Source organism: Lissotriton vulgaris, chromosome 8, assembly GCF_964263255.1.
Source record: "Lissotriton vulgaris chromosome 8, aLisVul1.2, whole genome shotgun sequence".
Classification (NCBI taxonomy): Eukaryota; Metazoa; Chordata; class Amphibia; order Caudata; family Salamandridae; genus Lissotriton; species Lissotriton vulgaris.
In genome coordinates, this window is record NC_141696.1 from 1182386900 (window position 1) to 1182406147 (window position 19248).

General features: G+C 48.3%; 1 protein-coding gene across 1 annotated transcript in view; it reads left to right on the plus strand.

Moving 5' to 3' along the window:
- Window positions 1-2883: 2883 nt before the first annotated feature.
- The window catches only part of ATP7B (ATPase copper transporting beta), a 539299-nt gene continuing 522934 nt past the window's right edge, over window positions 2884-19248 (plus strand). The window contains exon 1 of the mRNA XM_086935040.1: window positions 2884-2969. The gene's annotated coding sequence lies outside the window, so the exon portion shown is untranslated. The remainder of the gene's footprint in view (window positions 2970-19248) is intronic.

Genomic DNA, 19248 nt, shown 5'->3' on the forward strand with positions numbered 1-19248 from the left:
CGCCTGTCGCTTCCATTGGCTAGCTCCATAAATGGAGGCTAGCCATGGGAAGAGAGAGCTGTCCGTAATTGTCGGAGCAGATTCGTGGGCGTTCTGGCGATTTTTTCGCTCTCCGCCCCTTTAACAACGTCATTGCGGTGGTGGGCGGTGTTTTTTTATTTTTTTTGGGGCAAGTCATGTTTTTGTCATTCCTTACGTGTCTGTGCCGGGATGGACGTGTCCGCTCTCCCCCGCAGCCCCGCAACCCACCCTGGCGGTTTTTTAATGAGGCTGTGGAGAGATCCGTAAAAGAAACAATTAGCCGAAGAGTAGGGGAGTGAGGCGCAGTACCTCTGAAGACATTACAAAATATTTTTCTGAAAAACTAAGATACAGCTGGCGCCCTATATCATCTTTTGGACGCTTTAATACATTTTGGGTTCCGCGACTAGCTACGTGGAAACGAACACAACACGGTACATATTTATTATGTAGATTGGAATGGGTACGCGGCATTTTACACAAAGACCGTCCTATTTCCACGTCTCTAGTTAGGGCTCACTGCGTGATACGTTCCCTCCGTCTAGGTGTGACGTCAGACGTTGCAGTAAAACGCGCTGCAAGGCTATTGTGTCGTCTTCTTACAGGCTGCGGAGGTTTGGAAGCTGACGAGCTGCCTGGACCTACTAGGTTATACATGGAGCTCGAATCTTTTCTTGAATCCAGGATGCCGCGCATCTACATTGGCAGATTAAGCTACCAGGTTCGGGAGAAGGACATCCAGCGCTTCTTCGGCGGCTATGGCAGGCTCCTGGAGGTAGACATGAAGAACGGGTACGTTGAGGGTAATGAAAGGAGACCCAACTACAGATTTGCTACCTCTTCGTTTTATTGTATAGCCCCATAAGACGATCCTCGTGCCAGCCTTTGGATTTAAAGCTCTCGAATGGAAATATATAACTGGCGAAAGCTGCGTTGTGGGTGGCACGTTGCGTGCCTGGACAAGACTTCTCAACTGTTTTTCAATATACATGTCTTAATTTTACAGTACACACGGAGCTAGTTGAGTCATCAAGTTTTACAGTTATGTTCATATGCTTTAAAGGCGCTTTCCATAGTTGCACGGCGCAGAATGTTCCTCTCTAATGGTTTGGTCGGGCCGTGGAGTAGTTCTATTGCAGCTGCATTGCGCATGAGCAGTAGCCGCCATCTTTGTTCTGGCTCGATCTAGGGACAGATCGCCACACTCCATATGCTGTGTTGCATTAATGTCTGGGCACGTTCTTGCCAGTGAACTAGACCTGCCAGTGTCTGCTATGTCTCCCTTGTGACTAAATTAACTATTAGCGCTGACCTTCGTTATTCTGCATCTGGTGCATGTAGCATCTATTCCAGGGACTTTTTTGTCTCTGACTCTGCATTGACTCAGGGTTGTCATCCTTAATTCTACATCTAGAACATGTATTCTAGTAAATTGTTCTTTGTTTGTTGACTCTTCGCACTGACTCATGATTGAGGATTCAAACAGATTAGTGGAGAGTGGGTGAAGAGCTTCATAGGAATGGGTGTAATAATGTTTCTACTTCTGAGGTTTCATTGAGCTATTTAAGGTATTCTGGGAGTTGTTTTCGTTTGAGTGGCAGGCCGGATACCAATGGTTTGTTCAGAATAGCCAAGCACTGGAAACATGGCTGTTCTTTCTTCCCTGCCCCCTGGCTGTGCTTGCTTCCCTGCCCCCTGGCTGTGCTTGCTTCCCTGCCCCCTGGCTGTGCTTGCTTCCCTGCCCCTTAGCTGTGCTTGTTTCCCTGCCCCCTGGCTGTGCTTGCTTCCCTGCCCGTGCTTGCTTCCCTGCCCCCTGGCTGTGCTTGCTTGCCCGCCCCCTGGCTGTGCTTGCTCCCCCGCCCCCTGGTTCCCCTTCCCCTGGCTGTGCTTGCTCCCCTGCAACCTGGCTGTGCTTGCTTCCCTGCCACCTGGCTGTGCTTGCTTTCCTGCCCCCTCGTTGTGCTTGCTTCCCTGCCCCCTCGCTGTGCTTGCTTCCCTGGCCCCTCGCTGTGCTTGCTTCCCTGCCCCCTTGCTGTGCTTGCTTCCCTGCCCCCTTGCTGTGCTTGCTTCCCTGCCCTCTCGTTGTGCTTGCTTCCCTGCCCCCTCGCTGTGCTTGCTCTCCTGAGTGTGTGTGTGGCTCTGGGTGGGTGTGTGTGGCTCTGGGTGGGTGGGTGTGGCTCTGGGTGTGTGTGTGTGTGTGTGTGGCTCTGGGAGTGTGTGTGTGGCTCTGGGTGCTTGTGTGGCTCTGGGTGTGTGTGTGTGTGTGTGCGGCTCTGGGTGTGTGTGGCTCTGTGTGTGTGTGTGTGTGTGTGTGTGTGGCTCTGGGTGTGTGTGTGTGGCTGGCTCTGGGTGTGTGTGCCTGGCTCTGGGTGTGTGTGCCTGGCTCTGGGTGTGTGTGTGGCTCTGGGTGTGTGCGTGGCTCTGGGTGTGTGTGGTAGTAATTGCTGTCTGCTGAGCTCGTCCGTAGGGTACAATAGGTCTCACATTTGCGAGAGATTAAGCTATTGGCAATGTAAATGACAATGCCATTTATTTATCTGTTTTCAAAACCAACACATAAATACAAATTTTGTCATTTACAATGCCAATAGCTCTAAATTTTCCAAAGGCGAAACCGTTGCATTGCAAATGCTTGTTGTGCCTAGTGCCATAACTAGGAGCCTCAGAGAAATAGTCCCCCTTGGAATACTTCTCCCAGCAGCTATAGTGAGTAGGGCTACTCATGTTTCAAGGCTGCCTGATGGTGGCACTGGCCTGCCGCTGCGTGCTCTGCCCTCGCCACGTACCTGGCCGCGCTACTTCTCTGTTTACTGCTGCAGGGCAGAGGGCAGAGGCTGCGACCTGCTATCGATTGGCTGCGGAGTCCAGAGTCCGCGCGCAGGCTTGCACTGCTCTGTACTGCTGCGTGCCAGGAAGGGGAGCTGTGGCTGGCAGACTCGAGTCGGCAGGTAACACCAGACACTCCGCCTTTGTATCCTAAACGTTTTTGTGAATATCGTAAATTGTAGGAACCTTAGGCGCACAACGAAAGACGGTTTACATTCTTAACATTGACGTATCTATTCATTTACATAATTTATTTTGCTATCACATCCCAAGTTTCTGTGCCAAAGTATTTGACAATAAAACAAGTGGGAAAGATGCAAATGCAATTTTTCATAATGCTGGGAAATTCATTTTATTGAAGTATTATTAACTGCAGTGCAGATTGCGGGACAATCTCAGATGTTAGATTGTGTATTATGCCTTCCTGTCCTTGTTGGAATGTGGCCCCTCTGAGGCTCTGAAGTGTTTGCCCGCTCTGAAGGATTGCCCCAATTTGATCCGACCCTCTCGCCCCCCCCCCCCCCCCCCCTGCACCCTTCACCGCGGGTAGGTGGCTGCGCTAAGCCCCTGCACCTTATACCTTCGGGCCCATTAGGAATCAGCCTTCTACGTCGACACCAGATCGTAGCCTCTATCTAGCCCCTCCTTCACACCCGCCGCGAAGACAATTGTCCCGTCCTGGTCATGGTGGCCGCAGGATTCAAATCACCGTCATTATTTTAAACTTGGCGCCAGGGGCGTATTTTAGTCATTGAAATTCAGCCTGGGATTCCCCGAAAATCAACGTGTCCCCTCAAAAAACGAAGGTACATTGGAGTAGGGCAGGCATCGCGGCGGGCTGGGAGGGTTATGAGGGTCAAGGGTGGTGGTAGGAGGAGGGAGAAATGCACTCTAAACATAATTCACTTCCTTCAAATGTCTCTAACAACTGAGGGCTCTGTTTGAAAAGAGTTTGAGGGAGCATGGCACCGTATAGAGTCAATTGGGCATATGACAGGCAAATAGTTACACTTTCTGATTTGAGTCTTCAGGGGCAATGAGATAGCTAGGAGTCTGCTACAGTGCTCTGCCACAGACTACAACAAAGGAGAGCTAGTTTGGTGGGTTATTGCGCCTCCTGCACCTGCTGTGTAAACCGGCCCCTGCTGGCCACAGGCTCTGATTCCAATGAACTGGGTCAGCAGGATGAGTGTCTGCTCCTGTAAAGTGTTTGTAATGTGCCAGTCGCAGGATTTAAAGACAATACACTATTTTGATGGGATGATGCACCTACTGGCCAATGAGAGAGAGAAAGCGAATGTGAGAGTGTGTTTGTTCATATGTGTGTGTTAATTTGAGAATGAGCAACCCTATGTTTTTTTTATTGTATGTTCGGAATTTCGTATTTGATATAGTTTCATCCTAACTCATTGGCACAATACGGGGTATTACAGAGAAGACATAACAGCAGGAATATGAAGTTCAGTGGAAAAAAGCATATTGTGAGCAAGGAGTGTTGAAGCCAGATTGAAAAAGACAGAATGTGATGAGGATGTGGGGGGCATAAACTTGTTATTAGAACGTTATTAGACAGTAAATTGAACCGTCCTTAGTTTTACCATTACACATTTTGTATGACAGACGTTTGCAATTTGGTATAAAGAGTGGGGCTTACTTTTTTTCCCACAATTAAAAATTTTGAAACTTAGATTTGAACCTTTGTCTTCAGGGTCCAAGATCAAAAAGAAAACATTTAATGTAATGTAATGTATGTGGTCTTGTAAAGCGCACTGCTGCCCTGAGGCGTCCTGGCGCTATAGACCGCTGGGGAACCTGTCCTGGCTATCCCTGTGAGATGGTCCCTACTGGGTATCTCCAAGGTGAAACCAGGCATCCCCGGCGAATGTGGGGGGCCGTTGTAGAGATTAGGCAAGCTAATGCCCAGAGTTGCCGAGTGTGATCCCTGGTTAGAGTAGGCACCGAGGCGAGAATTATCGAGTCCGCTGACCCTGGTCCACGACCCTGCCACGTCGGGAATTGAATCCTGGTCCCGGCTGTTCTCTGCTTCTGGGTCTGCCGCCTCTAACCAGTGAGCCACACCACTACACTTTTAAATACACATTTAAATACGTTAATAGAAGCTACTTATCAAAATGGTAGGTAGGTTGCGAGTGCTTCTGTACAGTTCTATAAAAGGCCTATAAATATAAGCTCACTTGTCATTCAGAACTGCCTTGCTGAATTGGCAAATCTGGGAAGCATGAATAACCATTACGAGTCTATGCACACTTCTTATTTTCCTCTATAAAGGTGCAGCAAGAGTCGTACTTTTTTCTTGTAAATGTTGAAGCCTACCACACAGCGCAGCTATATTATTTACTTCAGACTTCTTGGGGACATTCTGAAAGCTGACGTGAGAATGTATTCCTCCCATTGCTTACCAGTGGCTTTGTGGTTTGTAACTCACATTTGCTTGTTTTCTATTTGCTGGCTGTATTTGTTTTAGGCTGTCTAGCATGAATTAGTCCAACCCATGGAGTATAGCCTGTTTGCAGTATTCTTCCACGAATGCTCGCTTTCTGTAAACAGGCCTAAACATTTTGTTATTGTCTTTTCACATTTGCTGTTCATTCAAACACAGAGGTCAAATGTCAGGCTCTGTATTCCGAGGAGCTTGATGTTTACTTTTCTTTCTCTCACCTCAAAGTTAGAGGACTTATATGACAATCTTGGGATGTAAAATGAAAAACTTTTTTCTAGCACACAGCAACATTTAAATGTCTGTAAATTAAATGTGTAAATATTTCAGAATATATCAAAATTAGGAATGTACAAATAAAGCACCTTTTTGTAATTCTGAAGTGTGGTGAAAACAAATATTTGAATACAATCTAAACAAATCACCAGGTGATGCCATTTCCCCACATTATCCTTTGTGTGCTGCATAGCTTTATCAGTAAAGTTGTATGTCTGGTGAAATATAATGGTCATTTTAATTGAAAATGTGTTGTCTGTAATTGGAAGTGCACTACCACTCTACGCCTCTCCACTCTACGGCCCTCTATTCCACTCTATGCCCCTTAACTCTACGCCTCTCCACTCTACTCCTCTCCACTCTACGGCACTCCACTTTGCGACACTCCACTGTACAGCACTCTTCTCTATGTCACACCACTTTACACTCCACTCTAGGCCACTCCACTCAACGACACACTACTATACTCCATTCTACTCTGCTCTATGCCACTTCACTATATGACACTCTACTCCACTCTAGGCCCTGTCCGCCGCATTCGATACGGTGAGCCACGACATCCTGCTGACAAGACTAAAAAACATTGGAATCGGCGGAGTGGCGCTCGATTGGTTTCACTCCTATTTAAAAGACAGATGGCAGGCAGTAGCCATCCCCCCATATCAGTCGGGATTTGTTAAAGTCCCACATGGCGTCCCACAAGGGTCCGCAATCAGTCCGATACTTTTTAATATATATATGCAACCCCTGTTGGGCATTATCAAGGCCCACGGTATTAGCGTGATCAACTATGCGGACGACACGCAGCTGATGATTTCCCTTGATGGTGCCCAGGCCAACTCACTCACGGCTTTCCATACCTGCATGGCAGAACTGACACTCTGGCTAAACCAGAACTCACTACAATTTAATAGTGATAAAACGGAAATAATGCACTGCGCAGTTGGCAGAATTACCAGCAGACTACCCACCGATTTCTGGCCCTTGGACTCGGGGGAGTCATTAACCCCAGTGAAATCAGTGAAGAATCTCGGAGTCAGCTTTAACGACTGTCTGAGCTTAGAGACCAATGTCAACAAGCAGATGAGTAGCTGCTTTGCTTTAATGAGAGGACTGCGAAAGCTGCTACCCCTCTTACCAGCGCAGGTCAGAACCACCATAGTTAGGAGCACCATTCTCAGCCGCCTGGATTACTGTAATGCTCTGCTTCTGGAATCCCCGGCCTATTTGATCTCCAGACTGCAAAGCATCCAGGCGGCAGCAGCGAAGCTGGCACTCTCCCGAGAGCGAAGATCCTCTACCACCCTCGCTCTAGCCGATCTTCACTGGCTACCTGTACATCAAAGGATCTGCTTTAAATCCCTCTGCATTGTCTTTAGGGCAGTACACGGAATGGGCCCCCGACCACTTCAAAAGAAATTCAAATGGTATATACCCACACGGCCCCTCCGTTCCTCATCTTCCAACCTGATAAGCATACCCAGGATCAGGAAAGCCACCTACGGTGGCAGAGCCTTCAGCATAGCCGCAGCCCATCTGTGGAACAAATTGCCTATCGACATCAGGAAAACAGACGAACTGATGGCTTTCCGTAAAAAGGTGAAAACATGGCTCTTCCCCAAAGTTTAATCTCACCAGAACTTTATACTATCCCCCTCCTCTGATGCACAGTATTTTCAGCAATATGTACACAGCGCCAGGATGCCCGTAGGGTTGCAGAAGCGCTCTACAAATGCTATAAATAAATAAATAAATAGGCTACTCTACTCTATGCCATTTCATGGCACTAAACTCTATGGGAGTCCACTCAATGGCACTCCACTCTATGCCACTTCACTCTACACCACTTCACTGTGCTCTACTCCACTCCACAACACATTATTCCACTCTGCTCCACTACTCACCTCTACTCCACTTTATGACACTCTGTTCCACTCCACTTTATGAAATTCTTCTCCACTCAGAGACCTTCCACTGTATTCCCCTCCACTTGAGCTCTTCCACTATATGCACTCCACTCTATTTTACTCTACTGCACTCCACTCTATGACAACCCACAACACTCAACTCTACTCCCCTCTACTCTGCAACACTTCTCCTTAAGCCACTCTACTCTATGCCAATCTATTCTATGACACCCTACTCTGTGCCACTCTACTCTACAACACTCCATTCTACGACACTCCAATGTCACCTTTGTGGCAGATTAACCCTCCACTGACCTCTATATCAGGCCCTTGGTGAGGAGATAGGCAGAGAACCATGATATGCTGCTTAAGGCAATTGGCAAAGACATACCTTGTGTTGTATTACATGTAGGTGTGAATTGTTCCTAGTGAGTGCCTTGCTTGGAGGCACACCAGCTCCACCCACACTCATCTCATCCCCCGCTCAGCTTCTTCCCAATTGTGACCAAACTCAGGTTCACCTTCCTCCCCACCAAGGGAGCTGCTAGAAAATGAAAATACCCTAAGCAAGCAAAGCAAGAGAGCCTGAACTTCCAGAGAAGAGCACCCTTGTCTTTTGTATCCAAGCATCTGTCCAGCTATCTTTTCACCATTCCATTTACCTGCTGATATCCACCATTTCACCTTTATATTCTGACATATATTCATTCTTTTATCCATCAATAACTCTTTCACTATTCCATCCATTTCATTTTATTTATTTTATTTGTCAAAGTTTTATATAGCGCGAACTCGACCCGAATCGGTATCAGAGCGCTTTACATAGCACCAGTTGCATTACACGAGGACACATTTGTTTTTTGTTAGGTACAGGGAGATTAAGCGATTTGCCCAGAATCACAGGATGTTCTGCATCATTGCCAAGAGTCGAACCCAGGTACCCAGATTCGAGGTCGATCGCCCTAGCTGTTAGGCCAACTCCTCTCCATCTGTTGGCTATTTCATTCATACATTCACACATCCATCATCTATGCCTGCATCCATCCATAAACCCTTCCATCAATCATGTGACTTACCCATACTTCAATAAAGTCTTTAATCCACCACTTGATCATTTTGTACATTCATCCATCCATCCTCTCAGATTTCCATTTACTATGCCATCTATCCCTAATCTAAGATTTCCATTTACTCTGCCATCCTTTCACCCACTCATCCATCCATTCGCTCAAATTTCCATTAACTCTGCCATCCTTTCACCATCCCATTCATCCTCTCAGACTTCCATTTATTCTGGTATCCTTTCACCCACCGATCCACACATCCTCAGACTTCCATTTGCTCTGCCATCCATTCACCCACTTACCCAACCGCTCAGATTTCCATTTACTGTGCCATCCTTTTATTCACTCACCGATCTATATATCCTCTAAGGCATGGGTACTCACAAACTTTCTCTCGGGGGCCAAATTTACAGTGTGGTTTGTCACTGAGGGCCGCACCGGTGGGTGCGGGTCAGTGGGGGAGGGGGGTGGGGCTAGAGCAAAAAAAAAATCTGTGACCATGAGGTTGAACACAGGTCCCTGCAGCGGATGCCTTCATCCATTGAGCCACCAGACCCAGCATACACACATCTCTCTCTCGCTCTCTCTCTCTCTCTCTCTCCCTCTCTCTCTCTCTCTCCCTCTCTCTCTCCCTCCCTCTTTCCCTCTGTCACACTCACTTTGACTGTCTCACTCCCTCTCTCTGTCTCCCTCCCTCTCTCTCTCTGTCTCCCTCCCTCTCTCTCTCTGTCTCCCTCTCTCTGTTCCCTCCCTCTCTGTCTCCCTCCCTCTCCCTCCCACTGTCACCCTTTGTCTCCCTCCCTCTTCCTCCCTCCCTCCCTTTCCCTCCATTCTTCTGCCTCCCACCCTCCCCTTCTTTCTCCCTCCCTCTGTCTGCCTCCCTCCCTCTCTGTCTCCCTCCCTCTCTCTGTCTCCCTCTGTCACCCTGTGTCTCCCTCCCTCTGTCTCCCTCCCTCTCTATGTCTCCCTCTCTCTGTCTTCCTCTCTCTGTCTCCCTCTCTCTGTCTCCCTCTCTCTGGCTCCCTCTCTCTGTCCTCCTCTCCCTCTGTCTCTCTCCATCTGTCTCCCCCTCTCTGTCTCCCCCTGACTCCCTCCCTCTGTCTCCCCCTGACTCTCTCCTTCTGTCTCTCTCTGTCTCCCTCTCTCCGTCCCCCTGTCTCTCTGTCTCCCTCCCTCTGCACCCTCTGTCTCCCTCCCTCTGTCTCCCTCTCTCTGTCTCCCTCTCTCTGTCTCCCTCCCTCTCCCTCTGTCTCCCTCCCTCTGTCTGTCTCCCTCCCTCTATCTGTCGCCCTCTATCTCTCTCTGTCTCCGTCCCTCTGTCTCTTTCCCTGTCCCTCTGTCTCCCTCCCTCTGTCTGTCTCTCTTTGTTTTCCTTCTCTTTGTCTCCCTCTCTCTGTCTCCAACTCTCTGTCTCTCTCCCTCTGTCTGTCTCCTTCTGTCTCTCTTTCTCTCTGTCTCCCTCCCTCTGTCTCCCTCTGTCTGTCTCCCTCCCTCTGTCTCCCTCTCTCTGTCTCCCTCTGTATCCGTCCCTCCACCTCTGTCCCTCTGTCTCTGTCCCTCTGTCCCCTTCCCTCTGTCACCCTCCTCCCTCTATCTGTCTCCTTCCCTACGTCTGTCTCCCTCTATCTCTCTCTCTCTGCTTCCCCATCTCTGTCTCCCTCTCCCTCCCTCTGTCTCCCCCTGACTCTCTCCCTCTGTCTCCCTCTCTCTTTCTCTCTCTCTCTCCCTCTCTATGTCACCCTCTGTCTCCCTCCCTCTGTCTCCCTCTCCCTCACTCCCACTGCCTCCTTCCCCTCTCCCTCTGTCTCCCTCTCCACCTGTCTCCCTCCCTCTGTCTCCCTCCCTCTGTATCCATCCTTCTGCCTGTCACCCTCTGTTTTTGTTCCTCTCTCTCCCTCCCTCTGCCTGTCTCCCCCTGTCTCCCTCTCTCTCTGTATCCCTCTCTCTGTGTCTCCCTCTCCCTCTGTCTCTCTCTGTCTCCCTCTCTCTGTCTCCCTCCCTCTGTCTTCCCTGACTCCCTCCTTCTGTATCACTTGGTCACCCTCCCTCTTTGTCTCCCTCTCCCTCTCTCTATCTCCCGCTCTCTGTCTCCCTCCCTCTGTCACCCTCTGTCTCCCTCCCTCTGTCTCCCTCTCCCTCCCTCCCTTTGCCTCCCTCCATCTCCCTCTCTCCCTCCATCTCCCTCCCTCTGTAACCTCACCCCATGTGTGTGTCAGCCCAGGCTGAGACAGCTTCCTGGGCACACACACAGCTGCACCGAGTACTTCACAGGTCTTTAAAAGACAATTTACTTGTTAATGAGGCTTTGTTGTATTTCACCTCTTCTTAGCCCCCTGCATCTCCACTCTGACTATTACTGGAATCGCCGGGCCCCCACAGAGCACAGTCTTTCATTCGCGCTGCTGCAACCGCCAGTTTTTGTGGACACTCTTTAAAAATAAGTAAAAAACACAGGTACGATGTCTGCAAGGTCCCCGGGCCGCCAATGAAGGCTTGCCGGGCCACAGGCGGCCCGTGGGCCATACTATGAGTACCCATGCTCTAAGGTTTCCCTTTACGCTGCCATGGTTTCATCCACCCATCTGCGCATTCTGTCACCCACTTATCCACTCATCATTTTACCTGCACATCCAACCCTCCTTTCAGCAATTAATCAACTCATCCTTTCACTCATTCATTTATCCATCCATCCTTTTACCCACACAGCCATCTTTTTACCCACTCATCCTTTTGCTCACTTATCTCTGTCTCCCTCTGTCTGTCTCGCTCCATCTGTCTCTCTCTCTCTGTCTCCCTCTGTCTCCGTCCCTCTGCCTCCGTCCCTCTGCCTCCGCCCCTCTGTCTACGTCCCTCTGTCTCCTTCTCTCTGTCGCCCTCCTCCCTCTATTTGTCTCCTTCCCTCTGTCTGTCTCCTTCTGTCTTCCTCTGTCTGACACCCTCTGTCTCCTTCCCTCTGTCTGTCTCCCTGTCTCCCTCCCTCTGTCCCCCTATGTCTGTCTCCCTCTATATCTCTCTCTCTCTTTCCCTCTCTATGTTTCCCCCTCTCTGTCTCCCTCTCCCTCCCTCTGTCCCCCCTAATTCCCTCCCTCTGTCTCCCTCTCTCTTTATCCCTCTCTCTCTTTCTCCGTCCCTCTGTCTCCCTCTCCCTCACACCCTCTGTCTCCTTCCCTCTTCCTCTGTCTCCCTTTCTGTCTCCCTCCCTCTGTCTGTCACCCTCTGTTTCCGTCCCTCTCTCGCCCTCCATCTGTCTGCCTCTCCCTCTCTCTGTCTCCCTCTCTCTGTGTCTCCCTCTCCCTCTCTCTATCCCCCTCTCTCTGTGTCTCCCTCTCCATCCCTCTGTCTCCCCCTGACTCCTTCCTTCTGTATCCCTTGGTCACCCTCCCTCTCTGTCTCCCTCTCTCTTCCTCCCTCTCTCTCTGTCTCCCTCCCTCTGTTCACCGCTGTCTCCCTCCCTCTGTCACCTCACCCCATGTGTGTGTCAGCCCCGGCTGAGACAGGTTCCCGGTCACACACACAGCTGCACCGAGTACTTCACAGGTCTTTAAAAGACCATTTACTTGTTAATGAGGCCTTGTTGTATTTCACCTCTTCTTAGCCCCCTGCATCTCCACTCTGACTATTACTGGAATCGCCGGGCCCCCACATAGCAGAGTCTCTCAGAGTCGCGCTGTTACAACCGGCAGTGTTTGCGTACACTCTGAAAAAATCAATAAAAAAAACACAGGCACGATGGCCAAGGAAGGCTTGCCGGGCCACAGGCGACCCGTGGGCCGTACTATGAGTACCCGTGCTCTAAGGTTTCCCTTTACTCTGCCATAGTTTCATCCACACATCTGCGCATTCTGTCACCCACTGCATCCACTTATCATTTTACCTGCACATGCAACCCGCCTTTCACCAATTAATCCACCCATCCTTTCACTCACTCATTTATCCATCCATCCTTTTACCACACAGCCATATTTTTACACACTCATGCTTTTGCTCATTCATCACTCCATCCTTTCACCCACGTCAAGTCAAGTCAAGTCATGAAATTTATATAGCGCACTACATACCCAGAGGGTTTCAAGGCGCTTAGGAAGGGGAGGAGGATTATTTGTCAAATATCCACGTTTTGAGCTGCTTTCTGAACGCTAGGTGATTCTGGGTGAGGCGAAGGTAGGCGGGGAGTGAGTTCCATGTTTTGGCAGCCAGGTAAGAGAAGGATCTGCCTCCCATGGTGGTCTTGTTGATGCGAGGTACAGTGGCGAAGGCTTGGCTGGAAGAGCGAAGTTGGCGGGAGGGGGAGTAGAAGGACAGTCGAGAGTTGAGGCAATCTGACCGATGTCGTAGAGTGATTTGTGTGCGTGGGTGAGCAGTCGGAAAGTGATCCTCTTATTGACGGGTAGCCAGTGGAGGTCTTTAAGGTGACCAGAGATGTGTTCGTTGCGTGGGATGTCTAATATGAGCCTGGCTGAGGCGTTTTGGATTCGTTGTAGTTTCTTCTGGAGTTTAGCGGTGGTGCCTGCGTAGAGGGTGTTTCCGTAGTCCAGTCGGCTCGTGACCAGAGCATGGGTGACTGTTTTCCTTGTTTCGGTGGGGATCCAGCGAAATGTTTTTCTGAGCATGCGAAGAATGTTAAAGCAGGAAGAGGATACGGCGCTGACTTGTCTGTTCATTGATAGTGAGGAATCCAGGATGATGCCAAGGTTCCGTGCGTGGTCTGTCGGGATGGGTGCATTTCCGAGGGCTTCCGGCCACCAGGAGTTGTCCCATGCAGAGGGGGATTTACCTAAGATGAGGACTTCTGTTTTGTCTGAATTCAGTTTCAGTCGGCTTTGTTTCATCCATTCGGCGACTTCTTTCATTCCTTCGTGAAGGTTAGTTTTGGCGGTGCTGGGGTCCTTGGTGAGAGATAGGATCAGTTGAGTGTCATCCGCGTAAGAGATGATGTTGAGGTTGTGTTGGCGGGCGATGGCCGCGAGGTGGCTCATGTATACGTTGAAGAGGGTGGGACTGAGTGAGGATCCTTGTGGTACGCCGCAGATGATTTCAGAGGCCTTGGACTTGAATGGTGGGAGGCGGACTCTCTGGGTTCTTCCGGTGAGGAACGAGGTGATCCATTCCAGTGCCTTTCCTTGGATTCCGATGTTTCTGAGGCGTTGTAAAAGGGTGCTGTGGCAGACTGTGTCGAAGGCTGCAGAAAGGTCGAGCAGGATGAGGGCGACTGTGTCTCCATTGTCCAGTAGAGTTCGGATGTCGTCTGTTGCTGCGATGAGGGCGGTCTCAGTACTGTGTTTGGCTCGGAAGCCAGATTGTGAGGGGTCGAGAGAATTGTTGGCTTCGAGGAAGGCGGCGAGCTGGTTGTTGACAGCTTTCTCGATGACTTTGGCCGGGAATGGAAGAAGCGAGATGGGGCGGTAGTTTTTGAGTTCGGTGGGGTCTGCTGTTGGTTTTTTCAGAAGGGCGGTGAGTTCAGCGTGTTTCCAATCTTCTGGGAAGGTAGCGGAGTTGAAGGAGCAATTGATGACGTCTCGGAGGTGAGGAGCTATGACGGAGTCTGCTTTGTTGAAGATGTGGTGAGGGCATGGGTCTGTGGGGGATCCAGAGTGGATGGAATTCATCAGGCGGATGGTGTCCTCAGTGGAGATAGGGTTCCAGGCGTTAAGGGTGTTAACGGGGGGAAGATGGTCAGCTGAAGGTAGGGTGGGTTGGCTTCCGGGTTGGTTGTCAAAGCTGTTGTGGATGTCAGCAATCTTGTTGTGGAAGAAAGAGGCTAGGGAATCGCAGAGGGTTTGAGAGGGGGAGATGTCGTTGGAGTTGGCCGAGGGGTTGGAAAATTCCTTGACGATGTTGAAAAGTTCCTTGCTGTTGTGGGCGTTGTTGTCAAGTCGATCTTTGAATGCTGTTTTCTTGGCTTTTCGGATCAGTTGGTGGTGAGTACGGATAGCGCTTTTGAAGGCGTCCTTGTTGCTGGTGGATGGGTCTTTTTTCCAGGCCTTTTCAAGGGAGCGGCACAGTTTCTTGGACTTCTTGAGGTCATCGTTGAACCATGAGGCCTTCTTGATGCCAAGTGTGTGTTGACGTTTTTTCATTGGTGCTAAGGTGTCGGCGGTGTTGGATAGCCAAAGGGTGAGGTTAGATGCGGCTTCGTTGGCGTTAGAAGAGAGGGCTGGGGAGGTTTGAAGGAGCGATGTGGAGATCTGCTCCGTGGTGATTTTGTTCCAGTTTCTTTGTAGAGTTGGTTGGGGGTGGACAATGGGTTTCGGTTTGTTGTAGGTGAAGTGAACGCAGCTGTGGTCAGTCCAGAGGAGATCCGTAGTGTGGCTGAAGGAGACATGGTTGCTGGAGGTGAAGATGGGGTCGAGTGTGTGACCTGCGATGTGGGTGGGGGAAGTGACCAATTGTTTAAGTCCGAGGTTGGCTAGGTTGTCCAGGAGGGTGGCGGTGTTGCGGTCGTTGCTCTTTTCAAGGTGGAAGTTGAGGTCTCCCAGAAGGATGTAGTCTTTGGAGGGGAGCGCGTGTGGGGTGATGAAGTCCGTGATGTCTTCACTGAATTTTGCGCGGGGTCCTGGTGGTCTGTAGAGGAGGGTGCCTCTGAGTGTGGTCTTGGGGTCGATGTGTATTTGGAAGTGAAGGTGTTCGGAGTTAGCGAGGTTGGCGTCAGAGCTGGTCGAGATGCGGATAGACTTCTTATGGACGATAGCGATTCCACCTCCTGTATGGTCAGTGCGGTCCTTGTGTGTGATCTTATAGCCATCAGGTATGGCAATGGCGATGTCAGGGGCGGAGGAAGCGTTCATCCATGTTTCCGTTAGGAAGGCGACGTCAGGGGAGATGGTGTCTAGTAGGTTCCAAAGGTCAATGGCGTGCCTGTGGACCGAGCGGGTGTTGAGAAGGATGCATTCTAGGTGGTTGGGGTCGGGAGTCTGTGTTGTGGTCGCAGCGGAGATGTTGTCGGTGCCGATGAATCTGCAGGAGAGGCAGGAGAACGGGCCATGGGTGTGTCCAGGAGCGGCTTGGACGCAGTTGGGGGCGCGGCCGGGGTTAAGGGCTAGGAGGGTGGCGGCATCGTAGGTAATGCGAGAGGGCTGGGCAGCGCGAGGGGCAGGGGGTCTGGCGCTGGGCGCGGTCCAGGCGCGGACGGGCGTAGACGGGCTTACCTTTGGCGCACCTTCGGCGCGGGTTGGGCGCGGTCGCTGCGCGTGGACGCTGCGCGCGGGGGCAATTGTCATATATGGAAAGTGGAGGGGGAGGGGCGAGGGCGTCTCAGCTGGGAGGCGGGGCGGGCTGAAGGGGACGGAGCACAACAACAAACAGAGTCAAAATGGAGGGGAGGGCAGAGCAGGACGCCGGGGGAAAACACAAAACCAATGCGCTGGTCACAAACAGAGCAAGCCAAGCAGTGTGACCACCCACCCATCAAATCGTCCTTTGACCCATCCATCCTTTTACCCATCCATCCCTTCATCCACCCATCCTTTCACCCACATATCTATCCATCCTTTCACCAACTCATGCATATCCTTCTCGACCTTTTCCGCCAAACCTTCTAGCTTTCCTCCTCTTAATGTTAATTATGACATTTCATAAATAGAGGGAGCCATTGCTTCCTCCAAACAAATATCTGGAAAGATTAGAATACCCATTGTCTTTAAAAAGATTGTCCAATAGTATAGTCGAAAGTTCGGGACCCCCAATCCTCCTCTTAATTTAGACATGGTACACCATTTCAGAGATCTTCTTACTCTACGGTATCCCCATATAAACCTAGAGGTGGATCTCTCTAGTTTATTAAAAAAGGCAGAGGAAAACAAAAGTGGAATAGGGCGGAACAAATAGAAACATTTGGGGAATATAACTGTTTTTACTACATTTGTACGACCGTATAATGATAAATGTAAATTGTTCAGCCTCTCAAGAGTCCTATTAACAGAAAATAATACGGTGTCTGTATTCAAGCCAACAATATCTTCAACTTTAGCAAAGATTGTCACTCCAAGATAAGACGCTGTAGATGCGAATATTAGATTTTCTGGTCTGCCTTCAACTGAATGTAAAAGCTGGGTCTTTGTAATATTTAATTTATATCCGGAGAATTCCCCATATTCTTGGGCGAGTTCTATTATTTTAGGTAAAGCAGTTGCTACATCTGTCGTGACGATTGCCACATCATCAGCATATGCGAAGACTTTATGAGCTACATGATGTAGCATGACCAGGGTAATCCTAGGTTCTTTTATTAGCCTGTTTAAATATGCCTCTATATAAAGCGCGAACAGCAAGTGGGAGCAGGGACACCGCTGCCTTGTCCCCCTTGTGATCGAGAAAGGATCTGATGTACCAGTGGCTATACGTATTACAGCTTTTGGGTTATTATATAACTTTTGAACTGCACAGATATATTCTTGAGGAAACCCTTTCCAAGCCAATACGGACCACAGAAACCCCCAGTAGACCCTGTCAAAAGCTTTTTCAGCATCTAAAAGTACAACGCTGACTGGGGATCCTGTGGCCTTTGCCCAATCTAGATATTTGTTTGGAGGAAGCAATGGCTCCCTCTATTTATGAAATGTTGCTAGGAATTGAGGTCCGACAGTGCTTTTTGAGATTGTTAGAACCAAGTTATTATAAGAAAACAAAGTTTAAAGTTTTGATTTCAGCCTGGCAAATTTGGAAACTATTTAGCAAAAAGTTTTGTTTTAATCCGAAATTGAACTATTATACACCATTTTTGAAAAATCTCTCGCTCCCCGAAATTTTTGGGGATTCTGTTATGCAGAGGTGGAATTATCTTAAGATCAGTTCTTTTGGGGATCTATTTCAGAATGGGCAAATGGTACCATACTCGTTCTTGCAGGATAAATATAGTCTAACAAGGAGAGATTTCTTTAAATATCTCCAAATCCGTAGCTTCATAGTGTCTAAAAATCTTTTTAATAACAGTTCTATGAACAAAATAGATGTACTCGAAAGCTGTCTCAGGAAAAATAGAATTGGCATAATATACCAATTGATGTTGAATAGACTAAAAGACGATCTTAAGTTATTTGATGATAAATGGCAAAGGAACTTCGGAATAGCTGAGGTTGACATTTCTAGATCCTTAGAAATGGCCAGTCTGGTGTTATTCAATGGGTCTTTTAAAAGCCAACATTTTATGGCTGTTTTCGACTTATACTATACACCATCAAAATTGGCGCTATGGCAAGCTAAGGGGGGCACAAAATGTAGTCGTTGTGGATATGTTGCTGCTAATTCAATCCATATGTTTGTTCAATGCCCAAAACTGAACCAATTTATACGAGATGTGCAAGGTTTCCTCATTAGCATTCTAGAATCAACAATAGTACTGTCACCAGAACTAGTGATATTGGGAATTCAGGCCGAACAAGTTGGTATCAGAACAATTGAAGAAGAAGGCTTTTTATTTTTAGCTATGTCTGTGTATAGATATTGTATCACCTCACGCTGGCTGGATGTGGATCCTCCGGTTTTTTATCATTGGCAATCCAATCTGTTAAGTGTATATCGGTTGGAAAATGCGTTATATAAACTCAAAGGCCGGCGTAAGAGGCTGTTTGGTCAAAAAGTATGGGCACCTATTAGTAACTGGATCTAACTGATTTATTATGCTTCTTAAAAAAAAAAAATATGTGAACTTGCCTTCTTTTTTAGGACAATGCTATTTTGTACTCGGTACCAAATCTGTACTATTCATGTGAAAATGGTGCTGCATTTATTTTGCCTCTTTATGTTCTCATTATGAATTACTTTTTGTACTTGTATTTTGCAACTTTCCACTGCCAAATAAAATCCAATAAAAAAAAGAAATTAAAAAAAATTAATGTTAATTATGAGCATTTATCTACCACGTTGCAGAGGCCAGAGGATCGTAAACGACACCACCCTGCTTTAGCTGTTAAAGCAGAGGGTTCATGACGCCCCTGCTCTCCACAGCTTCTAAAATTAGTAGCACATTTTGGCCACACCTGCAGAAGTCCTTGGGTGTGGCAAAATGGATGATGTAGAATGTTAAGTTTATTATCTTCCTTGAAACCTGGGTGGATCGACCTGTTTTATAAGAAATTGTTCATTCCTTTTAAGAGACTAGAGCAGATGGAACAAGGGGTGTACTTTTGGGGCTCGGCTAATAGCAATATCATTGAAATCACCATTTCATTTTAGGTTAATGCCCACAGATTCCTCAAATGCTTATATTTACTCTGGCCCAGGAGAGTTGGGTTACTCTTATGGGATCCATAGAAATATTGAACATTGACTTGTTATATTTAGATTCCTTTCAGCCGCTTGCATTGTTCAATTTATGAGAAATGATTTCTGAGGATGAGTGTTGTGAATTTCTGAATTAGATTGGAGTTGTTTTTTCAAAGGCCTTTTCTGTGTTTAGAACCCATTAACTGATATCATTTATTTATTTGTATTTATTGTTGTTTTGTGCGAGGTAGGCTTATCCCATGAGGGCTACCGAGCACTGTATATCTCACTAGTGCATGCCTGTCAAGCTACAGTTTACAGTGTTGCATACTGAATGTACCCACCTACAGTTTGAGTGCATCTGTTATCTAGAATAGTTTAATTCTCTTCACATAATTTTTCATATCTTACATTACCATATCTTCTGTAAACTTTGGGTTTATAACTTACAGATCACTTTAAAATAAAGCCCTTATTCCGAGTTCGGTGGAGAAAT